This window comes from Solanum pennellii, chromosome 1 (assembly GCF_001406875.1).
Source record: "Solanum pennellii chromosome 1, SPENNV200".
Taxonomy (NCBI): Eukaryota; Viridiplantae; Streptophyta; class Magnoliopsida; order Solanales; family Solanaceae; genus Solanum; species Solanum pennellii.
In genome coordinates, this window is record NC_028637.1 from 35,369,710 (window position 1) to 35,395,036 (window position 25,327).

Below are 25,327 nucleotides of genomic sequence, written 5' to 3' on the forward strand. Positions count from 1 at the left end.
CTTGTAAGAACATTCATATTTCCATTACAAATAATACATAACCAATTACATAAACGAGTTAAATTCAAGAAGGATTTACATATTTAACAACAATGTAGTAAATCTACATATATATAGTCTTCAAAATTCACAATATCAATTCAAGGTTTTCATGAAATCAGGGGAAGGACATGTGTCTAGGGAAATCACATAGGAAATCATCAATTTACCATGAATATATACTTAAACAACCTTACTTCATCACAATTAACCACAATTGATTAACAATTTCATTTTTCAAACAAGACCCATGTGTAGAAGGAAAACCTAGATTTGATGGATTTTTAAAATCATCTATTGGAGGGACCTATTGGGAAAGGAATCACAAGAGTAAAAGAAAAAATATCTTAACGAAGATTAATCCACGAAATTGAGTTGAAAAACTTGAAGGCTTGATCTTATTCTTGGAGGTCTATTGGTCTTCAAAGGAGTTTTGGAGGAAGAGAGATAATTTCAAAGAGAGATATTTTTGAGTTCAACTTGTGGGATTGGTTTGAGTGATAAAATCTACCTAAAACTGACGCTAAGACATTATATAGTCACCGATTAAATTACCCAAAAGACCCCTCACTTAAATGGGTGTATTTGTGAAGTCAAAAAAGCTAAAATACCATTTACGATATTGGAGAAGTAGGTGCGCGTGGCGAGGCTAATTCCCCAATTTATTTTTGAATTTTGAGCTTAGGCAGTGGGGTTCGTGTTACTCCCGCGTAGAAAGGACAATTTCTGATTCCCACGTGATGGCTGCACGATGCGTGATACGCTCAAATTATACTTCCCTAAAGAAGTATAAGCGGTCGTATCAAGTAAAGAACCCAACTATTAGGTTTGGGTCGATCCCACGAGGAAAATGGTTTAGACTTAACTTCAATGTACGATTACTTCTATTTGGTCAAGTCCTTTCTGAAAACAGGTAATCAAAGAGGGGTTTGTTTGAAACAAAAGTCTTTTAATATTGCTAAGTATAAGAAGTAACAGGATTGAATATTTTGTGTTTATCAAGTAGTGAGAGAATCTAGGATGCAAGTGTTCCCTATAGGTTCATAACGTTGTATCTCTAGCTATAACAATTCTTCCCTAATGTTCTCCAGGCAAAGTGAATAAGTTAGGTGTATGAAAGTCCTTGGTCCTGCATTTAGAGAATTTCACCTCGTACCTTGGTCTGGCTACGTGTGTCTAAGTTACTAACTCTTACCTTAACTTCATATTAAGCTTCGTATTCAATGTATGGCTTAGTTATTACTTTGCACCAATTCGACACTAGCCTATGAGATTGTATCCTACTAAATCCATTTGATAATTCTTTTCCAATTAACTAACTCCATGGTACGGCAGGTAGTAATAATGCGAGTTATAACGCGTGCACTCGTGAAGATGAATTCTAAACGAAAGAATCATCAATGCATGTAATAACCTATTTAAGAATTGCTATTAAGCTGGGTTTTCTTTGTTAATCACCCATGGCTCCCACAACTGTAGTTGTGGATTAAGTTACCCATGCATAGAAGAACACAATTCATGGTTGATAAGCAATAAATCATGGACTTACTTTGACAAATTTGAAGAAAAATCTTGGAATTCAACTTCAAACCACAAAAATCACTTGTAAACCAAATCCGGAAATTGAATTATACCCAAGTTGAAAGAACAAACTAAGAAAAATAATAATAGAATCCAACCCCAAAAATGAGGTTTTACACCCTATTTATTAAAAGATTGTCCTAAATTAAAAGGAATTCAAATAATGAAGGTTGTCAATAAAATGCGGTTTCAATCGACGACCTCCACAGACGGTCCGTCAATTAAATGACAGACCGTACACTGCCTCCGTAAGTCTAGATATTAGCATCTTTTTTAAGCCTTCAACTCGAATCTTCTCTGATCCAATGGACGGACAAACAGCATGGTCCATTGATGCACCTACGTTCCGCCGATACCTTCCATCGTTTCATACTTAGCTTTTCTTCAACATCAAGTACTGGGATATTCTCTGATCAGATCAACGATTTACTATGATGGTCCGTCGATCAATCAACTAACTCTCGATCTTTCATAGACCCACACTTGGTCAGAATTCCCCAAGTTTCTTCCAGATGTCTGAACCTTCAGTAGACGGTCACCATCTACGGTCCTTCGATGGCCTTTGTGGGTCACCTCTACACTAAATATCCACAGCCTTGTGCGTTTTGGTTTTGGACACCTTTCCTGCAAAACAGAGATAAAAACATATTAAAATTACTAAAAAAAGGCTCTAGACACACAGAATTCTTAAGGATAAAGCGTTGAATGTACCGTGAAACGACGGTACATCAACACCCTCAACTTAAATTCATTGTTTTTCCTCAAGCGACACACTATGACTCAACACAACACTTTGTACAAAAGTATCCTCTTTTGAGCTTTCACAATCACATGGCTATCAATCCCAACTTGTTCGTTGCTTTAGTGTATACTTTTAGTCTTAGGCTTTATATGCTCATTCATGTGGATCAGACTATGACATAAACTCACCATGTACCGACACCTCTACTCCTTTGCCTCTCTCCAAGGTACAAACTTTCCAATATTGCAACTAGTGCCCTCACTTCAAAAGATATCCTCCTTTTCCTCACAGTGATTTTAAGTTTGATTATAAGGATCATTATTCAACACTCACGCTGAAAACAAATTCACACCTAGTTAGTACTTATCGCCATAGGGTGGCCCTTATTTTCACTGATTAAGTTCACCACATTAGAATATTAAGATCACAATAGGACTTTCTTTGCTTGTAGCGTAGGATTAGGGTCAGGTGTTGTACATATGGGTACATTTAAGTGACTTTTTGCGCTCCTTGACATTATGGCTAAGTGTCCTACCTCTTTCATTATCTCTTATTCCTTACTTTTCTTTTCTTTCCATTGTTACCTTGCTCCCTTTAGTTCTTTGTGAAAGTGACTCTCCCTTTTTTTCATTCGATTTATAATTTTGACTGAGTCACCTCTCTTGATCACTTTTTCTTTTCTTTTCCACATTACTATTTTCATACCAACTTTCCGGGTCTTCACTCATAATAGCCACCCTCAAGTTATGGCCTTGCCATGAGTCGAGGTACACATTACCCAAGATTGGGTCAGGGACAAAACGAGGTTAGTTTCTGTATTAGGCACCCTCAACATAGGCTTTTGACCTAAGTCGAGGTGCACATCTCTAAGGAGAGACCAGGGCCAACACATTATACCCAGGGAATGTGAGTTGGTGAAGAAAAAAAAGGTCTATTATAGACTCAACATATTTGGATAAAAAAGGAATAACAATTTAATTTGGTTCTTTTTTCTTATGGCTAGATGTTTCCGAATTTGAACAAGGTCCTATGATCCTTTCCTAAATGTCTAACACAAATTCATTTTATAGGACCAACCGGGCAAGTTCTAACTAGGTACCAACAGTGGAACAATCAAACTTTCTCACACTCTCTAGAGACCTCGTTACCCTATCAAATTATCAAACACCTAGTTTAAGTGTTAGATTGAGGGTAATACAATGGGTGAATCTCTATGTCATGATTAGATCCAACATATTCAACTTCTTTATTCCTTTTTATGCAAGCATTTTCTTAGATTGGGATATCAATCATGTTTATCCATCATGCTTCATATTTCACTTCCATACTTTAAACAAGTTACGACACGTGCTTGTTCCATAGTAAACTAATCAGTCTCTTGGGGAAAAAGAACACGGGCAAGAAAACCCCTAAGAGAGAATCGTGAGTTGGGATACTTAGACTTCAGCGTAACACTCACTTTCCATTTACCCCACCCCATTAAAAAGGCATACAATTGTCCCCAATGCATATGAAATATAAGGATAGGGTGGTAGGTAAAGCAAACCTAAGGAGCTAAACGGCGAAGATCAACAAGAAGGTGGGTCCGATTTCCCAGAACCTGCAACCTCTGTAGTAGGGACACCCTCAATGGTGCCCAAATCAATCTACGCACCCTTAGAGGTTCTCCTCTCAATATCCTCAAGTCTGGAACTAGATGACCCAGCAGCGAACTCTAGAGCCTTTACCTGACAGGTCTCCTCATCAATCAAAGATGCTCTCCTCGCCGTCTCAAGATCCATCTTCTCCTTCTTCCTAGCAGGGCATCTTCTCCATCACTGGTGTGGCTGGAATGGTGCCTATTGGCACTCTCACGTGGCTCAGGCGGTGTAGTAGGGGCCGTGAATAGTGAAGCAAGCACTGTGTCCTCCGTTAGCTCAACGGGTGCAGTCTCGGGCTCAGGTCCCCTCAGCTCCAGTATGTTTTCAACATCTCTTTGTAGACTCGCCACAACCTCCTGAAGAGTAGTCAAATAAATAGTTGGGGCTGAGCGTGTAAGAACTCGCAGCTCAAATGCATCTAGGCATTGGTGGACTGCCTGAATTTTCTGCTCTGCCTGTTGAGCCACCCTCTTCTCAATTCGGTCCTCAGCCTCGGCAATGGATTTCTGCATCCAAGGCTGGATATGATGCATCAAGGTGGCCATCTGGGCCTCTATGTTTTGGACCCTAGCAATCGGGACCTATGTTGTTGATAGTGAGTACACCGACAGAAACTAGCTGCCCTACTACTTCCAGGGGATGACTCGGCCTGGATTGTATCAGTGGGATCTGAAGTGGCGATATCAGCCCCTTGGGCTAACCTTAATGTATCCGCCAAGTTCTCACTCACTGGCTATAAATCAACTCTGGGCCTTTGCTGTGGTACCGCCACATTGGCCTCATCCCTGATGAGACCTATATTCACAGTCCCAGTCGGAGTACGGAGGACATCACCGTGCCAAAGAGGCACTCCAGCATCCATGCATAACTGGAAAATCATACAGGCGAACGAGTAAGTAGTAGAGGTCTTAAAAGCCCTCTCACATATTACAGAGATCAATTACTTCGCAAAGTCGTTCTCCAACCCGGCTACCTGTGAGCTACCATGACCAATCTATTTCAAGTAAGGATATTATCAGCTGTCGTGGGAGATAGGCACTGGAGGACAACAGCCAGAAGCACTTGGCAATAAAGGTGAGGTTGGCCTTCTTGATAAGACCTCTAGGGTCCAACACCCAGTCTGCTCCATCACCGTCAATGGAGAGTTGCTGAGCAATGCACCTCTTGGTGGACTCTCTCTGACCTCTGCTCCGCTGAAACTGGACACTCTTGAACAAATCCCAGCTATAATCAAACTCTGGAGTAAGGGGAACCCTCGTGGCACCAGTGGACACACCGTACAAGAAGCGGCGGATGGAGGTAGAAGAAATGTCCACCTGGCAGCCTCAAACTAGAACCTCTGTGAGTGGGTCCTGTTTGACAGGTTTTGCTTGCCTATCAAAAGAACCTCTTAGAGTCCGCACGTATGAGGCGTAGAGCTATCAAACAACCTCCTCGCTTCTAGCCATCCACTGAAGCTTGTGGCGGGTAAACAAATTATGCACCTCAGGGATTGTGTGTAGACTCCCTGGTAGAACTCGCCGCTCGACTGTCACCAACCGAGTCATCACCATCTTGTCGTTCAGCATCTCGGCGTCCATGTAGATATTATTGACAATCGAACCACCATTGGATGGGATCATCAGGAACTGGTGTAGGGAAACATCCTGGAGTGCCGTAGTAGACTCCGAACTATGGCCCTCGTCAGACAAGGCATGGCATCCAGGCACCTCTGGGTAAGTGGCTCCAAGAAATCTAAAACCGGAGGTCGTGGCTGACTCTGACCCTTAATCCTCATCGAAGCCAAACGCTCTATAAGAACCCGTGGCAGACCCAGACGGTGTGCTGGTTAGTGTGCACTCTTTTAGTGTTTAGTTGTATCAATGGTTACGTGGTTGTTAAGACATTGGTGTTATGCTTGGGCTGAGGGAGCTGGATTTTTAAGAACTAGGGGAGATATTGTGTGTCATGGTTGTTGGTCAGTAGCACTATGTTTATGTTGGAAGGTCGGAGGCAATGAGATATTCACTATCCTATCTTTTTTCATCTATCTTTGGGCCTTGCTTGAGGCCTTAACCCTCATGGTTAAGTCTTTAGGATTCGGGTCTCATATTAATCTTCATGTTTCCTCATGCATTCATGATCATGAAAAAACTAATTCTCAAAGATATGACTTAGCTCAACTTAAGAAAGAAAACCAAGATTGCTGCAATCCACCCACCGAACAACCTTAAAAACACTTCAACTTCCAAGTATTAAATATTTATTTGTGAAATTGGGATAATCTTTTCTATTTTCTTTAAATGTTAATTTGATATTTTAAAACTATATGTTGATTCTAAATGTCAATATATGTTGTGTTTGATTTAATGGCTTTTGTAAAATTTATGGGTCCTTCAATGAAGCTGATTAAGTAGAATAGGTTTGAAGATTCATATGTTTCATCTTGTAACCCTTTTTTTTTTGTCTTAAGTATCCCATGACTGTGATTTTAATTTGCAAGTATTCTATACTTGAATAGGGAAATATGATACTCGATTACAACATCAGTTGAAGGCAATAATCTTTATGTGTTTTTATGTTTATTTAACTTTCTACTATTGAAATTCCAGACAAATTTATTGTCGATCTAGACCCATCATTTATTATGTTTAATGTGAATGCTTCTTTTACTCGCTTGTATCAATTTTTTTCTTAATTACCCTTTTTGGCCGACCCCGTTGCAACTTTTAGTACGACATTAGTTGTGTCATTTACATACAAAACCCATATTCTGACCCTGTCTCAATCTCAACTAGAAAAAGGATCAAACATGTTGCAGTAAATAATTTTGTACAAATCGTTATGGGAATTTTATAGATTGATTTGTAAACCAGGCATCACTCTAGCCACCATTATTAAAACATGTATCTTCTTGATCTCATGTGCTCCATGTTTTGAGAATATTTCACAATATGATTATGCAAATGTCAAATATGTATTGCATCAGAAGAATTTGTTAAATTAGTGTTATTCATATGAGCCATCAAATAGACAAAAAGTGTAGTAGTATGGTTTGGATTCTTTTATATAAATCTTTGACAGGAGTAATGTGTCCTAATTTAATATTTTGAGACTTCTTTAACCTCGCCATGCTTAAGAATAAATAGTTTTTTCTTTTTATCTTTCTGGTTTATGCTTTACCATCTCTTACACAACTTGCATGATATAAAGAAGTGTCTGGAAAAGAGAAAGATTTTTTAGTGGCTATCACATCTACCTGTCTCAGGTGCTAGTTTCACTGATGTTTGAACTGCAAATGACCTTTATTTAGCATTGATGGTGTGTGCGTTTTACTATTTAGGATATTTTGAAAATGAGCATTTTTTGTTTTGTTTCACTTGAAATTATTTACACATCTCATACTGGTTTATTTTCTACTACATGATTTCCTCTTTGTGCTTTGTTTGTGTTGTGTGAGGTCCATATAATTATCAATTATGTATATACATATATATTTATATATATGTTATATTTTGTACCGTTATTCACCAGTCTAGCAATGTTGGGATTAAGGCGTATTAGTTGTTGTTCTTCACTATGCTACTGTTGTTCACTATAGTGAGAATCAGTTCGAGTTTCACCTAAAAATGTGTAGATGTGTAGACAATTAGCCAATAATTTTTTGCTAATTTGTATGACTTTCTGTTTAATTCAATACAGTATTGATCATACTATATTTATATAGGAATGAAATCGGCAGAAAAGTATTTTAGCCTATGGTTGTAAACTACAAACAGAAACTGAAGAATGACACTTCCCTTCTCACAACCTAGATTTAATTGTTTTTAATCGATTCATATCACTTTGATTCAAACAAAATTTCTTTTCCTTTCCCATTTAATTTAATACTTTGACTTGTAATTCATATGGTAACTATAAGTTATACTAATTCATGACACATTGTAGATATAGTTTTACATGTCCATTGACTTGTATTAGAAAGTTAGTTTACATAGCAAAAAGAAGTCGAGATTAGTATTTTTGAATGGGCTAATATATTTGTACCTCTTTATAATACATTTAAGTAGTACTTAGAAGATGTAAAAGAGTGTACACATGTCACTCAACAATCGACAAGCCATAATTTATTATTGTTATCCTTGAAAAAAAAAATTCTTCTCTATTTGTCATTGAAGATAAAAACCAACAGTTACACAAGTGATTCGTGCGGACTCAAGTCTCTTAACTTTAATAGAATACAGAAAGTGAAATGATACATAGCTATATAATCCTTCTAATAATCTATCCTAGTTATAGTTAAAGTACATTTATCCTTTACAGGACCCCTCAAGTTGAGCAGGATGTGCGAACAATGTCAACTTACTTCTCAGCATCTTGTTGCATGCTTTGGGAAGAGCTTTAGTGAGGACATACACTATCCGATCATGAGAGATCATATACTTAACTATAAGAGCCTTGTCTGAAACCTTCTCACTGAAAAAAACTAAAATCTATTTCCAGGTGCTTTATTCCTGAATGGAATATTGGATTTGAAGTCAACTAGGTGGAACTAAGGTTGTAACACCAAAGGATTGGTGCGTGCAAAGCAAGAATCCAAGCAATCTCGTCAAGGCCCATTTCAAGACATGGGAGTTTAGAGGTAGCACAGGCATGTGCTTTATTGTTTGATCCAGTACTCGAGCAAGACACATCCTTTTTCTTTCTATATGACCAAATGATCAAATGAGAACGATGATAGATTAAAAGATCAGTAGTGGATTTGCGATCATTAAGGTAACCACCCTGTTCAGCATCACTATAACTATGTAAAACCAATGAGGATTTTATGGTAAAGAGAAGACCATGTGAGAGAGTGACTTTGATATATCAAAGTATTTCTTTCACTTCCATCCTAGTGAAAATCCTATGGAAAATGCATGAACTCTGATACTTTGTTAACTGAGTAGGTGATGTCAGGCCTTGTAAATGTTAAATACTGCTGAGCACCGACAATGCTTTGAAACAAGGTCTAATAATTAAAGGGTTGACCACTAGAGTAGGATATTCTTCTTGAAGATGAAGCTGGAGTACCCACTGAGCTGCAAGACTCCATTTTACAACGTTTAAGTATCTCAGAGAAGTTCTACTGCTAGCACAAATGCAAGATGAGGGGTGTCCAGGTTTCCTCAATACTTAAAAAAAATGAAAGTTTTCTAGATTTTTGCTGCAAATTGTGATTACTCATTAGCTATAAGAACTGTTTCCCATCACCTAAATATTATTAAAATAAATCAAGCAATCCATAATGAAAATAAAGAAATAAACTATCTGCCTTTGAACACTGAAAACCTAAGGAGATTACAACATAAGTACAACATTTATTCCACATACAAGGGTCCTGTTTAAGGCCATAGAGTGATTATTTGATTAAGCACACATGATCTTGTTGTGAAGGATCAAAAAATCTCGAAGGTTAGTACACATAGACAACTTCATCCAGATGTCTGTAAAAAATGCTTGGAAATGTCTAACTGCTTAATATTCCAACACCACGAAATGGCTAGTTACAATAGTAGTTGAATAGTGGAATGCATAACTACATGTCTGAATGTATCAATATAGTCAATAACCAGTATTTGATGATAATCCTTGGCTAAAAGTTTTACCTTTTACCGATCTACTCATCCATTTGGCTACATCATATTTTTGAAGATCGACTTGCATCTAATAAAATTATAGAACATAGAGGCAAAATCAACTGCCAAGTTCAATTTTGTTGTTACGTGCCTCAGTATCTTTTTTGAATAGGTCAGAGACTTCATCTGATTATTAGGAGATTAATTTTCTTTTAGTCATTATCCTACTAGTTATAGTTGTTCCTATTTTATTATTATGTTAGTAGTATTTTAGCAGTCCATGTTTTGTGTTAGTGTTACTGCTGCCTACTTATTCAATCTGATTGAAGTTCAATAAAAATCATTATTCTAATTTCAATTCATCTTGCTGTTTCACTTTATTAGTATCATTCGTATCAAAGCACTACTTCTAAAGTGACTTGTGTGAGACTTGCGAGGTTCTTTTCTGAGTGTTTATAAAAAATGGAGAATGCAGTTTGTGGGAAGCTGTCGAGGAATACTACAAAATGCATCCTCTACCAGGGAAACAAACTACGGTTTAGATTAGAACACACAAGGAAAAGAAGAAAGGAAAGTCTAGAGCTAAATCATCTGTCTTTTCTACAGCTTCTGCAACCATATTCATTAGAATAATGACATGTAACTCAGCTAAAGCAATTCATTATTTCCTTGAGATAGAGTACAAGGGAAATGAAAGAATTAGTGTAATGAATTAGTGATGTTGGGTAGAGATTTTTAAACGGAGCGTATGAACAAATTAGAAACCGTTAAGGATTATTCAGATAGGTTGCTTCGGATTGCCAATAAGGTAAGGATACTTGAAAATGAACTTCCTCATAATATAATAGTACAAAAGATACTTGTAACTTTACCTAAGATATATGACACAACTATTCCTTCATTGGAAAATAAAAAAGATATGTTGAAGCATAGCTTGGAAGAGTTATTGAGTGCCCTACTAGCACAAGAACAACAAAGCATGATAAGTCATAAGCGATCCATTGAGGGAGCCTTGCAACAGAAGTTGCAGTTCGGTTCAAGTGCCAAGGGAAACAAAGGAAAAGGAAGGAAAGGAAATCTTGGAAACTATGAAGCGACAACAAGTACATATGGTGTTTCAACAACTAATGTCACACCCTGTATTCTAGAAAGACCAGAAGTTCAGATTCCTGAAGTTGCAGGTGCTACCAACTGTGCCACCTATAAGCCGTACGTTGACCAACAGACCATAGGTGCAGTACGTGGTTAGCCACCTGCAGCTTCCTTCCTAGAAGCCCATAAATTTTTAGCCAATTTTTGACCCACATCAGCACCTCCAGAACATAGGTGGAACCACGGTTCATGGTCAAGGTCCATGGTTAAGACTCTCTAGATCCCAAACTTTGAAGCCAGTCAACAACTGACCAAGATTGACCGTTGGTGCAACCAGGATCCATGGACCAGTTCTATCGGTTTGCCTCGACAGCTTGTAAGTCAGGCTTGTTTTTGTATTTTCCCTATTAGTTGGACACCTAAACTACGTCGTTTTTGTTAGTTTTAGCCAAGTAACTTAATTAAAAAATACCCTAGTCAACTCATTATTTAAATTCATTCTAGTTTAAAGAAAAGAAGGACAAAGAGTCGACTAACCCTCTCCAAGAACGCATAAAGGTTTCCTAAAGTTCCAGCCACTAAATCAAAAGATTTCTTTGTGAAATTTGTCACAAGGTATGTGGGATATAAGTAGTGGATTTGTTTCACTCATTAGGTCCCTAGAATTAATTATTTTCTTGATTCTCAATAGAATGTTTAGACTTAGGGTTTCTAGAGTTTTAGATTATTTTTGTGATTTTGCTTTTAGACTAAATCAAATAACATTATCATGTTTTTGAGTGATTGTTTCTTAATTCTTTGCATGAAATTCAGAACCCTAGTTGTGTAGAGCCGTTTAGTTATGGATTACACATGCCCTTGTTAATAATGTTTCATTAACATTGTTTCATTTTCTACTAGCATTCCAGTATTTATGCAATTCATTATTACAGAAATTCAATTATAATGTGTTACTTAGATAATAACTTGAGACTAGACTTAATACCGAGTGGACAAAAGGTTAGTAGCCCTCATAGTCCCAAAATTGTGTGCCCCTTTAGGATTAGACCCCTATGTTTGGTGACAGACTTAGTGAGCACGTCATTCATGCCTTTATATCCAATATAAGGTTTAATGGGTCCTCTCAACAGGAAGACGCATCGACCTCCACAGATAGCTCTCATGGTTTCATATCGGTTAACAGTAGCTCCTAGAGTAAGATTGTAGTGCATTGACCAGGTTATTAATTACAATTTAATATTGTCAGTCTCAACATGTCATGTACTTGGTCATTGCATTAAGTTTAGTTCATATTTACTATGTTTAGTGTATTTTAGTATTTCCATGGTATTCAGATTATGTCATTGCTCTTATTACTTTGTTCAATTATGTATATGTTCTTCAGTTTTATCCTATCTTGCATCGTAAGTATCCTTTCAAGCATTAACACATGCTTTGCACTACATCTTCTCGTTATGTAGGTTCAGGTCCTCAACAGTCATATAATAGATATATTGCTCTCTTAGGAGTTCAGGCTCATGTGATAGTTCAGAATGGGCGAAATACTTATTGGTAGTAGAGGTTAAGGAAAAACAAGAAAGTGATCCTTTCTTGCTTCAACTGAAGGGTGTAGTGCATCAGTAGAGATTTTATGTTTTCTCCCAAGGAGGAGATGGTGTTTTTCCCTATCAAGGTCATTTATTGTTCCTTTGGTGAGTGAGTTGATACAACAAATTCTTGCAAGAGCCCATCACTCTAGGTATTCTATTCCTCGATGCTGCCACTTCATAACAATTACCCTTCATCAACCTAATGAGTGTGATATGTAAAACATAAAAGTATTTTGAGTTTAAAGGTGGACGCATGGGTATTTTAGGGCCGATAGGGAAATGAAAGGTAATTTTATACCAATATGAAAATACTTTAGGGACATTTTAGGCCCTTCTCCTTATCATATATACTCTTACTCAAATTATCAGACAAACTCTTTCTCTTTTTAAGATAATTTCTCAAACTATTCACTTAAAAGAAGTAACTGCTCTGAAATATCTATTATTCACTTAGAAAACATTGTTTTTCTTTGCTCAAAGTAAACATACTTTCTTTGGGTTGAGATAAATTCTATAAAGGGCCTCTTTAAGAATTAATTATTCTGTACTCAAATATTTTTCAAAACTCTTTTAGTTTTCTTAAAATGATACGCTTTCTTCATGTCAAAATAAAACATTAGAGAGATACTTAGTTCCATTATACTCTTTCTCAAACTCTTATTTACTTCTTCAAAAATCAGTTTAAATAATTATGTTTTATTTAAAAGATTCTCAATGAGAATTCAATTACTAGTCAAGAATACGGTTCATGATCATGAACAATGAACTCAATAATCGCAACAGACATTGTATGACAATTCAAATATTAGAAATTGGAATTCAATAGTCTACAAGAGGACTCAAAACTCAATATCAATCATCTCAACAACACTCAAACATAAGGATAGAATCCTACTTTACTACTTACTCATCTGAAAGTAGATGTAGGGCGTGAAGATGAACTAGTGCAACACTATCATAGACTTACAAACCTAAAAGAACAATATTTTTGGCAAAATTAAAGAAGCTCAAAAATGTTTGAAACCTTAACTTTTCTATGCTTGAAACGTTGATTCAATGAATTGAAGTTTTAATATACATAAGAGAACTAATAAAACTTTTAACCCCTTAATTATGTGTAAACCATCATGGTTTAGGTTTTGAATACTGGTTAAATGACGTAGTTTATGTATACAATTCATAGGAAAAGACCACTAGCTTTTAAAAAAACTATTAGAGTGCCCTTCCAGAAAGTCTTCAAAATCCATTTATTGATCCACAGACCGTGAAATTTCGCTTGTCTTGCAAGAGTCACTAAAATATGCAAAAAAAATTTACTTTGTACTCAAAAGTTGGAAAACTTTTTTGTATTGGGAATAGGACTTAAAGACCTTTAATTTTACAGGTCATAGGCCACATAATTCATTATTTTGACATATATGGACACTGAGTTTTCACCTTACATACAAAAGTTGATGAGTGACCTGTAAGACCCCTTAACGGACCATACAAGCCACCATAGAAAATGTAGGGTATCATCAAGGTGATTCACCACTTGGAAGCCCTGGATGGTTTAATGGGTCATGGGTTCCTAAATGAACCATTTAGTGTTCTGTGAATGGTCCATCATCAACTTTTGGGTTTGTGGACTTGACTGTAGGCCCTTTTTAGCATTTCTCAATGTTTGAGGTGTTACACACAAAAAATAATATCTTTAAAGTAGAGTTGCAAGATTTTATTGAATTGTTTGGTTCGTAGCTTAGAATATTTTGGAGTGTTACGAAATATATACCACATTTTTGGATAGGTCTTGTTCTTCAAGCTTTCTTCTTCCTTCAAAGGAGGATTTTGGGAGATACAAAGTAGAAACAGATGAGAGGTCGCGAGTTTTGTTTTCGGAATTTTGTTTAGGTGAGTCAAAATTGACTTAAAACTAACCCTTAGGCTATATAAAATAACCCCCTAAATTACACAAAAGACTCCTCAATTAAATGGGTCTTTTTTTGAAGTCAAAATTCTTAAAAAACATTTTTTACAAATTAGGGAAGTGGCTCCGCGTCGCGAGGCTTATTCCCAATTTTATTTTTGAAAAGTGGAATGAGGCAGTGGACCTCGTGTGGGCTGCACATCGCGAAGCAGCCCCTTGATTCTTGATTTCGCTCAGGCTTCTTTGGCAGCCTGCCTACCCATGTTGGGGTCCTCCTGAATGACCCTTAGGGTGGTCCTTGGGAAGTCATTATCAAATTTTTAGATCCTCTATAATACGTTCCACCTATTTAAAGACTTTTTAAAAGTTTTGGCGGTACAACTAATATAAACACAAGCTAATGGGTCACTCTACTACAACTGCAACATAAACTTTGATTCAAATACATGCAGATTTACTTAGAGTCCCATTTTAGGGAGTCGGGACACACGCCTTCACCCCAATGTGACGCTATCCGAACATGAATTATAATTACCAACACGAAATTGCATATTAGAATAAGGTGTTGAATAGTGCAAATACAAGCATTTAACAATAAGAGTGAGTAAAATATACTTCCAGATAAGTTGGTATGGAAAATATAATGGCAAACAAACATTAATTCGACCCAGTTACTAATAGATAGATTAAAATAGGCCTCTTACACTATTATTATTTTTGAGAATGATTTCGAACAAAATAGAATGATACACATCGTAACATCATGCTATTAAACAAAGTAACTAAATCTACGAGAGCCTACAATTAAACTTAAAGCTTACACAAGTGCAAATCTAAAGAATAATAGAGTTTAATGAGGTAATATAGAATTACATAATTAATTAAATGACTCCTATACTTTTGCAACTTCAAGTAAGAAAACAAAAGGAAAGAAACGATTTGCTCACTCAAGACCAAAGATAAGAATAAATAAAATACCAACAAAATTAATCACACTTTGAGATTCAAATGCAAAGTAAGATAATGACTTCTGAATTGAAAGAAAAAAGGAGCATGCATACTCAAACCCATATAAACACTGCCTACACATTCCCAAGTTAGAAAAATATTCTTGAGTAAACATTTCTAATTAGATTGAAAAAAAAAAATTACCCTAAAAATTTTTGCAACAAGGTTTAATAGTAAACAAACGATAAATTAATCCGAATCAAGACCTTTTGTAATTTAAGGCAAATGAAAGATAATTTCTAGATCAATTCTTTAAGACTGTCATTCTTTGATTCAAAGGATAAAAGGAGAGATTTAATATGATCAAGGGGGTAAAAAGAGATAATAATAAAAATATATATATAAATATACCAACTTATACCCGTATCTATAACGCACACTTAATCCATGAAAAAGTTGAATGGGACACAACCAAGTTATGATAATAATTTATAAAAAAAATAACCCAACTACTCCAGATATGCACGATCAATTTCTGGTCACCTTAAACAATGGAAACCTATTTTAATAGCATGCGGAAGGAAAAGGAGTAAAAAACGCTTTATACAAACGACACAACAACATTTCCGACCTGCAAAAGAGTCACAACACTGACTTCCGCCATCACCAAATATAAATACGCGGGAAATTCTAACATCCGAGTGACTCGCAATAATCGAGAGGTAAACAAACTTTGAATCAGTCAAACAAGAATTCAACACTATGAACCATAAACTATGCGACTATAAGTTTAAACATCGAAAGAAACCAAAATTTGAAATGGAATATTACCTTTTATGAGGAAGGGAACAAGGAACAGAACGAGCTTTGAAAAGGCAGCGATTCCCAATGAGGAAAATACCCACAAAAACGGGAAATGCACCAAAACTCGTGTGAAGTATAACCCCCACTATCTCCTTTTGTGGTATTACTCTCTACTATTAGACCTGAATCTTTTACACGAGGTTCTTTAGCCAAGGAAAAGCTAAAAGTGTTCTTCCTCCTTTGAAACTATTCTCACACTTTCGTAGGGAAATGCCAAATCGCGCTCCCTAGAAATCTCTACCAATTTCTAGATATCCCCCCAAAGAAAAAAAAAACCTCCTCTTTTATTTCAACAAAAGAAACCTATATAGCAAAAAAAAATGTTCGGAAATGGGAAAGGAGGTGGTGAGAATATCCCAAAAATGCCCCTTCCCGATTTTTAAATTCAAAACATTTTTTCCCTTTTTTTTTTCCTTTTCTCAAATTTTCTGCAATTGAATTTATCCGGAAAAAAGGAGGGTTGCATCGACGGCCTGGATGAAATAGACGTCCTTGCAGGAAAACGTTGCATAATCTCGTGCCCAAAGGACTGATTAGCAGCTTCAAAGGATGAATCTTCAGCCTGTCACAACCGAAGGCAAAGGTATGAGGGCGGTACGGAGCTGAAAAGAGATGTTAGGACTTAGGATGGGGTCCCGTGAAGAGACGCAATTGATTCTCCACTGGGGCGTTGTTGGATCTGCCGCGCGAGAAAAAAATTAAGATGGCAAGAGTCGAATTGGTTTGTTGTTCCTGCGTTGAAGCACAGTCGACTACTTTGGGAAAATCTGTCGTTCTGGATTTTTCTTGTGAAGAAGAAAAACGATGGGCCGGGTTGCTCCGCTATTGGATTGGGCTGGTCAATATAACTAAGGGTGGGCCGATTTTTAAATTGCTAGGAATAAAGGTAAAGGGAGAAATGGGTTGTCTATCTACTGGGCTGTTTTGAAAACGGATCTAGGAGGGGAAATATTTAAGAACTGGGCTGTTGAATGGTAAAGGCTCAAAAAGAGTCTTTCTAAAAAGTTAAAAAAAAATTGATTATACACACTTGTGCAAGACATACAATATTTAAAAAAGCTACAAATATAACAACATTAAATTAGAATAACTTGAAAACCATTTTTATTTTAAATAAATTCTTTAAACATTAATCTATTTATTTCGATTCGTTAGAATTGAGAGGCGCTTTAATTAATTATTATCGGGAGGGTCAAAAATTGGGTGTCAACAATAATTATTGTAAGAAAAAAATAAAATAATAAGAAATGGGACATAAAATATCTCAAAACTTGAAAAGAAAGTTATAATCTATTGGTTATTGTAACTATTGTATAACAGTTTTATAACGTAATATAACATGCCTAATTATATCTTCCAAGTGCATAAGAATTTCAAGGAGGGGAGAACAATAAATTATTTGTTTACATAACTTCTAAGGGAGGAGAGACGAATATGTCGCGCATGAGATGTGTATGTCTGCCTTGTAATAAAGGGTTAAATAGCCAACAATCTTCACGATAATTAACCAAATCATGCTAGCCAGAACATGTCAAAAATTTCTATCTTAACTAGGAAACATGTTAACTTTCAGATTTATATGATAAAAAATATATTTGACACTCCAAAATAAATCGAATCTTAACCTTCAGATTTATATGATAAAAAATTTATGCTTCTAAAAGTTTATACATTTCCTGGGGATGTAAATTTTGCAAGCTGGCAAATAAAAAATTCAAATTCTCCATGAATGTTTCGATCCCCAACAAATGCAATTAGAATATTATAAAGCGTTTCACCAATACATCAATAGTTGTGACAACCATTAATGAATCATGAACATGTTTTTACATTTAAACATAATTATCAACTTCTAACAACCTTCAACCCCAAAAAATGAAAATAAAGATAAAATAAAAGTTTCTACAACAAAAAGACCATCAAAACTACTTCATGGTTGGGTGCCTCCTCGACATGCACATTTTATTTCATTAGTTTATAGATATCTTCATATGATTATGTCTAATGCAAATTGGAATCATAAGTTTCCTCATAGAGAAGATCAAACTTTTCCATTTGTACAACTAAATGTGTGAAATTTGACTCACTACATTCACATGATTTCATTCTTCTAAAACTTGATCGAACATGCAAGTAAATTATTAGGCAACAAGTCAGCATTCTTGGCTTTGAAATAGTCAGATTAACCTTATCTGGGTGTTCCTTGATACCTGATGTTTAATTCATTTACTTAAAAGTTTTGCACAAATATGTCATCTAATAATTGCTCTTTAAAAGGAGATTTTAAAACACAAATTTCACTATATTTAATCGTCAACACGACTCAATTTATATAACCTCGAGCCAAACAGGACCTAATCTTCACTAAATTTATAACGATAAAATAAATGACAAATATAACGATTTCATCGGATTTATGTTTGCTTGGAAGGTTATCTACTGAATAATTAGTATTTTTTTAATTTCAAAATAATTATTTAACTAGTTAAAAGAAAAGGATTGAAGCAAATAAAGGTCAGATGATGGGGTGCATGTGGATGTGACTGAGTACTTTATCATTTTCTCGAGGTAATCAGAAATTATTGTTTTCCTGAAAAGTGTCATGCCACTAGTGCATTCAACGACAAAGATTAGTTGATTTTTCATAATGTGTATTTTTGATAAAGATTATACAGACTGATGGTAGTTCTTTGCCAATGATTTTATTTATTAGATTGTATGCATGTTCAGGGGTATGGTTTAAACTATAAATGGATTTGTAGACATCACAATTTTGTTGAATAGAACATGCGCTTCTACAAGACTAGCTCAATATGTGTTCTTCAAATCCAGAAGTGGCTTAGAGATTGTTTGAGGCTAATCTACCCTGAACCCTAGACCACACAATAAAAATAGGGTTTAGGGCTCCAACAATCTCTAACGGACCTTTGTGGTATGACGAACATGAATTGGGCTAGTCTTGTAAAGGACCATCTTAAATCCAACATTATTTTGATGTTCACACATACATTTTAAGTTTCAACCCTATCCTTGAACTTGTACAATATCTACTTAAAGAACCATATGAGTGAACAATAATCAATCCATAGAATCTTTAGTAAAGCACACATGATTAAAACAATAGCTAATTATTGTTGTTGAGCACACTAGTGCCATGAGACCTTTTTGAAAAACGGCCATCTTCGATTGCTTCAAGAAAATGACTTTGTACTTCAGTCACATGGATACACACCCATTCATTTCATCTCATCTATGTTTGCCTGAATCATTTTCTCTTTACTATAAAAAAATTATTAATAAATCAAGTGAAAATGATCCAACAAACATAGATAATGTCATGACCGGGGAACCCCATAGAAGTAACATGACGTACTTGACCTCTTGGAGGTCTTATACAAGATCATAGTCATCATTCATGACATTTTCATAAGTAAATTTAGCGAAAAATTTACAACTTTCATACAATGTAAGTCTTACTACATAGTTAGACTCTATGTATCTTTTGTCATATTAGACTCAACATCAATAGAGTAGAATAGAGACACAACCCTTATCAACATATAACAATAACTAAACTATTACATAACATTGAACATAAACATGACATAGGAAATCCTTGAAATATAAGGATGCTTTCCTTGAACTTGGGGAAGTTACCCATGCCCTTCGCTTTATGAGACATCCTTTAAGCATCCATAACCTACACTTTGTGTAAAACGGTGAAGAAGAATAGTGTTACTACAAGAATGCACTAAGTATGACAACCATGCAAAAACATGTATTTAAAAGGGACATTTGGTTACAAAACCATGCATCATGCCTTTTAGTAAAAATTCATAAAATGTGGATACAATAAGTACAACATAGCTCATATACTACACACAGGCATAGAAACTATTCATGAGATCACATAAAGCCACATAATTCATTTAAAGTTCATTTAGACTTTCATAAATTTATTCATTCTTTTACCTGAAGTGTTTTATCCCTACATAACCCTTTAGTAACACTTGATGCAATGCATGAATACTGTCCCATTTCACTACCCACACTCAAGCATCACCTTAAGGTCACCAAGGTGACATTCATGTTACCTAAATTAAATCAAACAGATACATTCATGAAAACATAGCATATCAGAAGACACATACTTCATACATGACTCAACATGCTTTATACACCACATAGGATACTCATTCCAAGACAACATACAAGTCAAGACTACCAACAACATCATAAGAAGTAATAGTCAACAATATCATGTTTGGACTCCATTTTATTTAGACCTCATAAGACCTTACTCATAATGTCAATCTAAGACTAATAGTCCAATGTACATGTGAAGTCCCATAACCTCACACATACTTAGTAAACTCACAAGGATACCACAAGCCTTATCATCTTCATCATACATCAACATGAAAAGTATAGACAACTTCGTACATACAAAGTAAGACCTTAATCATAAATTCAACAAGACCAACATCATGCATATTCAGGGTAAGACCTCTATCATATAGTCCATAAGACCAACATTATGCATCTTAAGTAAGACCTCATCACATAGACACTACAAGACTCATACAATACATACTATCATGTAAGTAAGTCAATACCATAGAATCATGCATAAGAGACATATACATATGCATATATATAGAGAACGACTTCCTAGGACTCACTTGAAGAGCTACTTGTGCAATGCATATGCAAGTTCATTATTTTCACCTACGCTAGGCAACTTCCCTTAGGTTATCCTAGTTAGGGATCATTACATTAAATCTATTGTCTATTTTACATTATGAAAACTTCTCCTTAAATGACACTATACCATGTCATCTAAACATGGAATCCGGTTTCATACAACCCCACACCGAAAAGAGGTGCTCTACTTGCCAAGGTAGAACCATACATGATAGCTTATCTAAGTGGATTCACTAGCTATATCCTACGTGGGCACGTAGTTATGGAACTGAGATATTGTTACAAGAAACCTTGAATCAGTAGACGTGGAGGTTTCCATCTCATGAGACATTGGTGAACCTACCTTCCACATTGGGAAGGGACACCCCTAGTTGTCAAGTTTACTGGATGCTAAGCTAACTTCCCTTTATTCAAAAGCCTTTATTAACTTTTTCTTCATAAAATAATCCGTAGGAGATTAACTCATCATATGCATAGCTCATTGGTTATAGATGAGAATTGTACTTTTATCAACCTAAATCATGTGAGAAAACCTTTCACATGGACATAGAATATTCAAGCATAGTCTAGTTTAGAGTACAATTGTGAATACCTTCCAAGAGACCCTACTTTACTAGATTATCATACATGCTTCATAGATATGCTTTCATGTGTATGTTGTGTACTTATATGAGAATTCCTTTCACATAAACACATTTAGACACTACACATAATCGTACTTCATCATATCATATATCTGACATAATAGCATATACTTTCATATTCATAGCATAATCATAAATTCACATTCATGTGCATAGTGTAATCACCCTAGGAAGTATTATATCAAGGTAGACATGTGCATTGTATAGACAAAGTTCCATTCCATTTCCTACACTTCATGGACATATATTTTACATGCATAGTAATAGCCGTTGGTGCATATGAGAATTATTCTTTCATTAGACACCATCAACCTATACTAATTATTAACATGCATAAGGTGTCTGTGTACACTGGACAACATGATCACATAATGAAACTTAATAGATAGGTGACGCAGCCGCCCTCCAAAGATCACCACACACATTCATATATAGAATCTACATCACTTTATATCATAGGTGACAAGACACCTTCAACAATGCATCCAAGACTCCTAACATTAGCTAAGATCACACATTCATATACGGGTACATAGATAGGGGTCATCCACCATTATCACTTCATCAATGGAAGCATCTACACAAAACATAACCCTAACAACTTCATTCAAATGTTAAAGACACCATTAGCACACATAGAACATGATACTAGATGAAGACACTAGGCATTGTACTTCACATAATGTGATCATCATAACCACAATCCATAATTCATAACTTGCATTCAAGGCGATGATCAAAACATATATAGATTGACAAGAAAGTAAGAACCACCAACATAAGTGGACCATACCACACAAGGCCATACAAGGCTTATTCAACTATCAATTCTATAGAAAAGTAGAAGAAGTAGGGCAATCTTACCAATAAGTACATATTTAGACCTTAAGTCTCTTTGGCATCCTAGACACAACATCATAAGAGTACAATAGGGACACGACCCTTATAACATAATACTTAACTATACATTTTATATGACTTTTACAGTAAACACAAGTAGGAGATCCTTGAACTTAAGGATTTCTTTCCTTGAGCTTGGGAATTCACATATCAAGCTCCTCATCATATAGAGAAATCCTTTAAGCATCCATAACCTACACTTTGAGTAAAAGGTAGTGAAGAATGGAGTTAGTACAAGAATTCACTAAGTATGACAACCATGCAAAAATATACTTTTAAAAGGGAGAGTTTCTTGAAATCATACTTCATACCTATTTGAGTAAATATTCATAAAATCCTTATACAATAGAATTTATATCATTCAAATGTTTCATATAGACATATCCAAAAGCCAAACATCATATTAAATGACATAAAGAATTTAGACCACTTTTTAGTGTCACATTACAGTGAGCTATTTGCGTTAGCAGTGAGCATTTTTCCTTTAATAGTGAACATCTTTTTCTTTAAATTCTTAAACTCCCAAGTAACCCTCTAGTGATACTTGGTTCAATGCATTACCGTAAGGCCATAAGGAATCGTTCATACAACTTACATAAGCCAACACATACAATCATAGAGGTACAAATACATCAATTACTTATTTAATCCACTACCATAAGAGTTTTACAGTAAGCTACATCAACTTGCACATATACTACTTCCTTTCACATCAATGCCTTATAAGACCTTAATCATATAGTGATTTAGACCAACATAGTGCATATAAGGACAAGATCCATCACATAGATCTATTAGTACTCATGCCATGCAATTCATCACAACAAGTAGAAAATTACTAGAAATTCATACATAAGCAACATTTACATAGAAACATACATTAGAACACCTTTTTAGGAATTCCCTGAAGAGTCACTTGTGCAATATAGGTGAAGTCCCATACCCCCACCTATACTAAGCAACTGCCCTTAGGTTATCCTAGTTAGGGTCCTTACATTACTTCCATTGTCCATTTTAGTTTAGGGAAACTATAGACTTAAGCAACAATAAAACCATGTGAGCCAAACATGGAATTTGGTGTCATCCCCTTACATGAAAAGAGGGTATCTTACTTTCCAAGGTAAGATCTGAGTATCATGTTAGAACATTAGGTGATATCACTTTCTAGATCCTATCGGGCAACATAGTTATGAATCTTGGAGGCGTCATCGAAACATCAACTCTAACACCCTTTTTGGGTCATTAGGCTATACACCCCGTGAGGTCTATGGTGACCTACCTTCCTACAGTGGGAAGGGATAACCCTCATCTTCAGTTTCACTCGGTTCTAATCTAAGTTCAATTTATAAAAATCCTTTAATTACTATACATTATAAAACATAGGCTTTAGGAGATTCACTCCCCATATTCTTAGCTCATAGGTTATGGATGAGAAATCCTTTCATAAACCTATATTATGTGAGAAAACCTCCTTTCCTAAACCTATATAATGTGAGAAAACCTTTCACATGGACATAGAATATGTAAGCATCTATCTAGTTTAGCATACTTTTTAACACACCCTTCAAGAGCTCATCTATTGACTATATCATAATATACGTGTATGTGTACATACTTGTGACAAATCTTTCACATAACACCTTTTAGAACACACATGTTCATAATTTACTTCATTAATTCATAAGTGTACAAGTGTAAATATATGAGCCATACTCTCATATAAACACATTTAGACAATATGTATAATAATACTTCATCATACCACATATTTCACACAATAGCACGTAAACATCCATAACTTATTCATACATTCACATTCATGTACATTAAAACAAAACCTAGGAACTATCCTATCAAAGTACACATGTTAATGCATAAATAAGGTCCCATACCCTTGCCCATACTAGTGCACCTATCAAGTCATCCTAGTTATATGGGATATATAACATACTTCACATACATTTATCTTTCATGCATAGTAGTAGACATCTAGTGAATATGAGATCAACCTTTCATTAGACACCATGACCCTTAAGTACAATGTAAGCATGCATAATGTGTGAGTGTGTGTGTACATTGGTCAACATGATCACATAATGGCTATAAATAACACCTTGAGGTATCCACCCTCTTAAGACCACAATTCACAACCAAGCATAGACCATACAACAAAATTTAGCATAGGACGCAAGACAATCTTCATATTACATTCAAAACTGCTAACCTTAGCTATTCACACATTCACATAGGAGTACATGGTGAGGGTCATCAATCTTTAACACTTCATTAATGGAAGCATCTACACATGTTATTAACATACACATTTATATTCGCATGACATTAACAACACAACCTAGATCATAGTTAGAATAGGAAACTAGGCATAAGCTTCACACAGGGTGATTCATTACCAATACACATTCATAATATAGTTGCCTTCAAGGACATAATCACATCACATATATATAGCTGTAATGAATAAAACTCCTCCACCATAAGTGGACCATAATACACAAATCTATACAAGGCTTCAACAAGAATACTATAGAGCAGTACAAAAGGGGAGAAGTAGAGTAATTCTTACAAATCCATTATCTTTTGGTCATCATTGACCATTACTACTCTTTCATCAAAAAATCAAGTATAAGGCAGTATGTAAAATACAATAATCATCTACGAAGTCATGCATAAGCTACTACAAGGCCATGCTACAAACTAATACAACACATCATTAACATACTAGAAGGTGGAAGGACATACACCATTAACCAATTTCAATTGCATTGAGTAACAATCATATTTCATCATTAGTGTCAACCTAGGGAAGTATTAAAGGACATAATTATCAAGTATAAATCATACATTAATCATAACAAGATTGATTTCATATTAGTTTCCACTACATCATCAACTCATGATTTTAACATAACCATTTACATGCTCATAACATTAAAAACACAACGTAGATAATAGTTAGAATAGGAAACTAGGCATAGGCTTCACATAGGGTGATTCATAACCAACCCATATTCATAATATAGTTGCCTTAACGCCCATGATCACTATATATATATATATATA

General features: G+C 35.4%; 1 long non-coding RNA gene across 1 annotated transcript; it reads right to left on the reverse strand.

Annotated features, from left to right (window-relative positions):
- Window positions 1–1,641: 1,641 nt before the first annotated feature.
- On the reverse strand, window positions 1,642–16,773 carry LOC114076546. The gene is made up of 2 exons (XR_003577487.1): window positions 15,966–16,773; window positions 1,642–2,244 (listed from the first exon to the last, which is right to left on the reverse strand). It is a non-coding gene; the product is annotated as an uncharacterized LOC114076546 (long non-coding RNA).
- Between the last annotated feature and the right edge of the window lie 8,554 nt (window positions 16,774–25,327).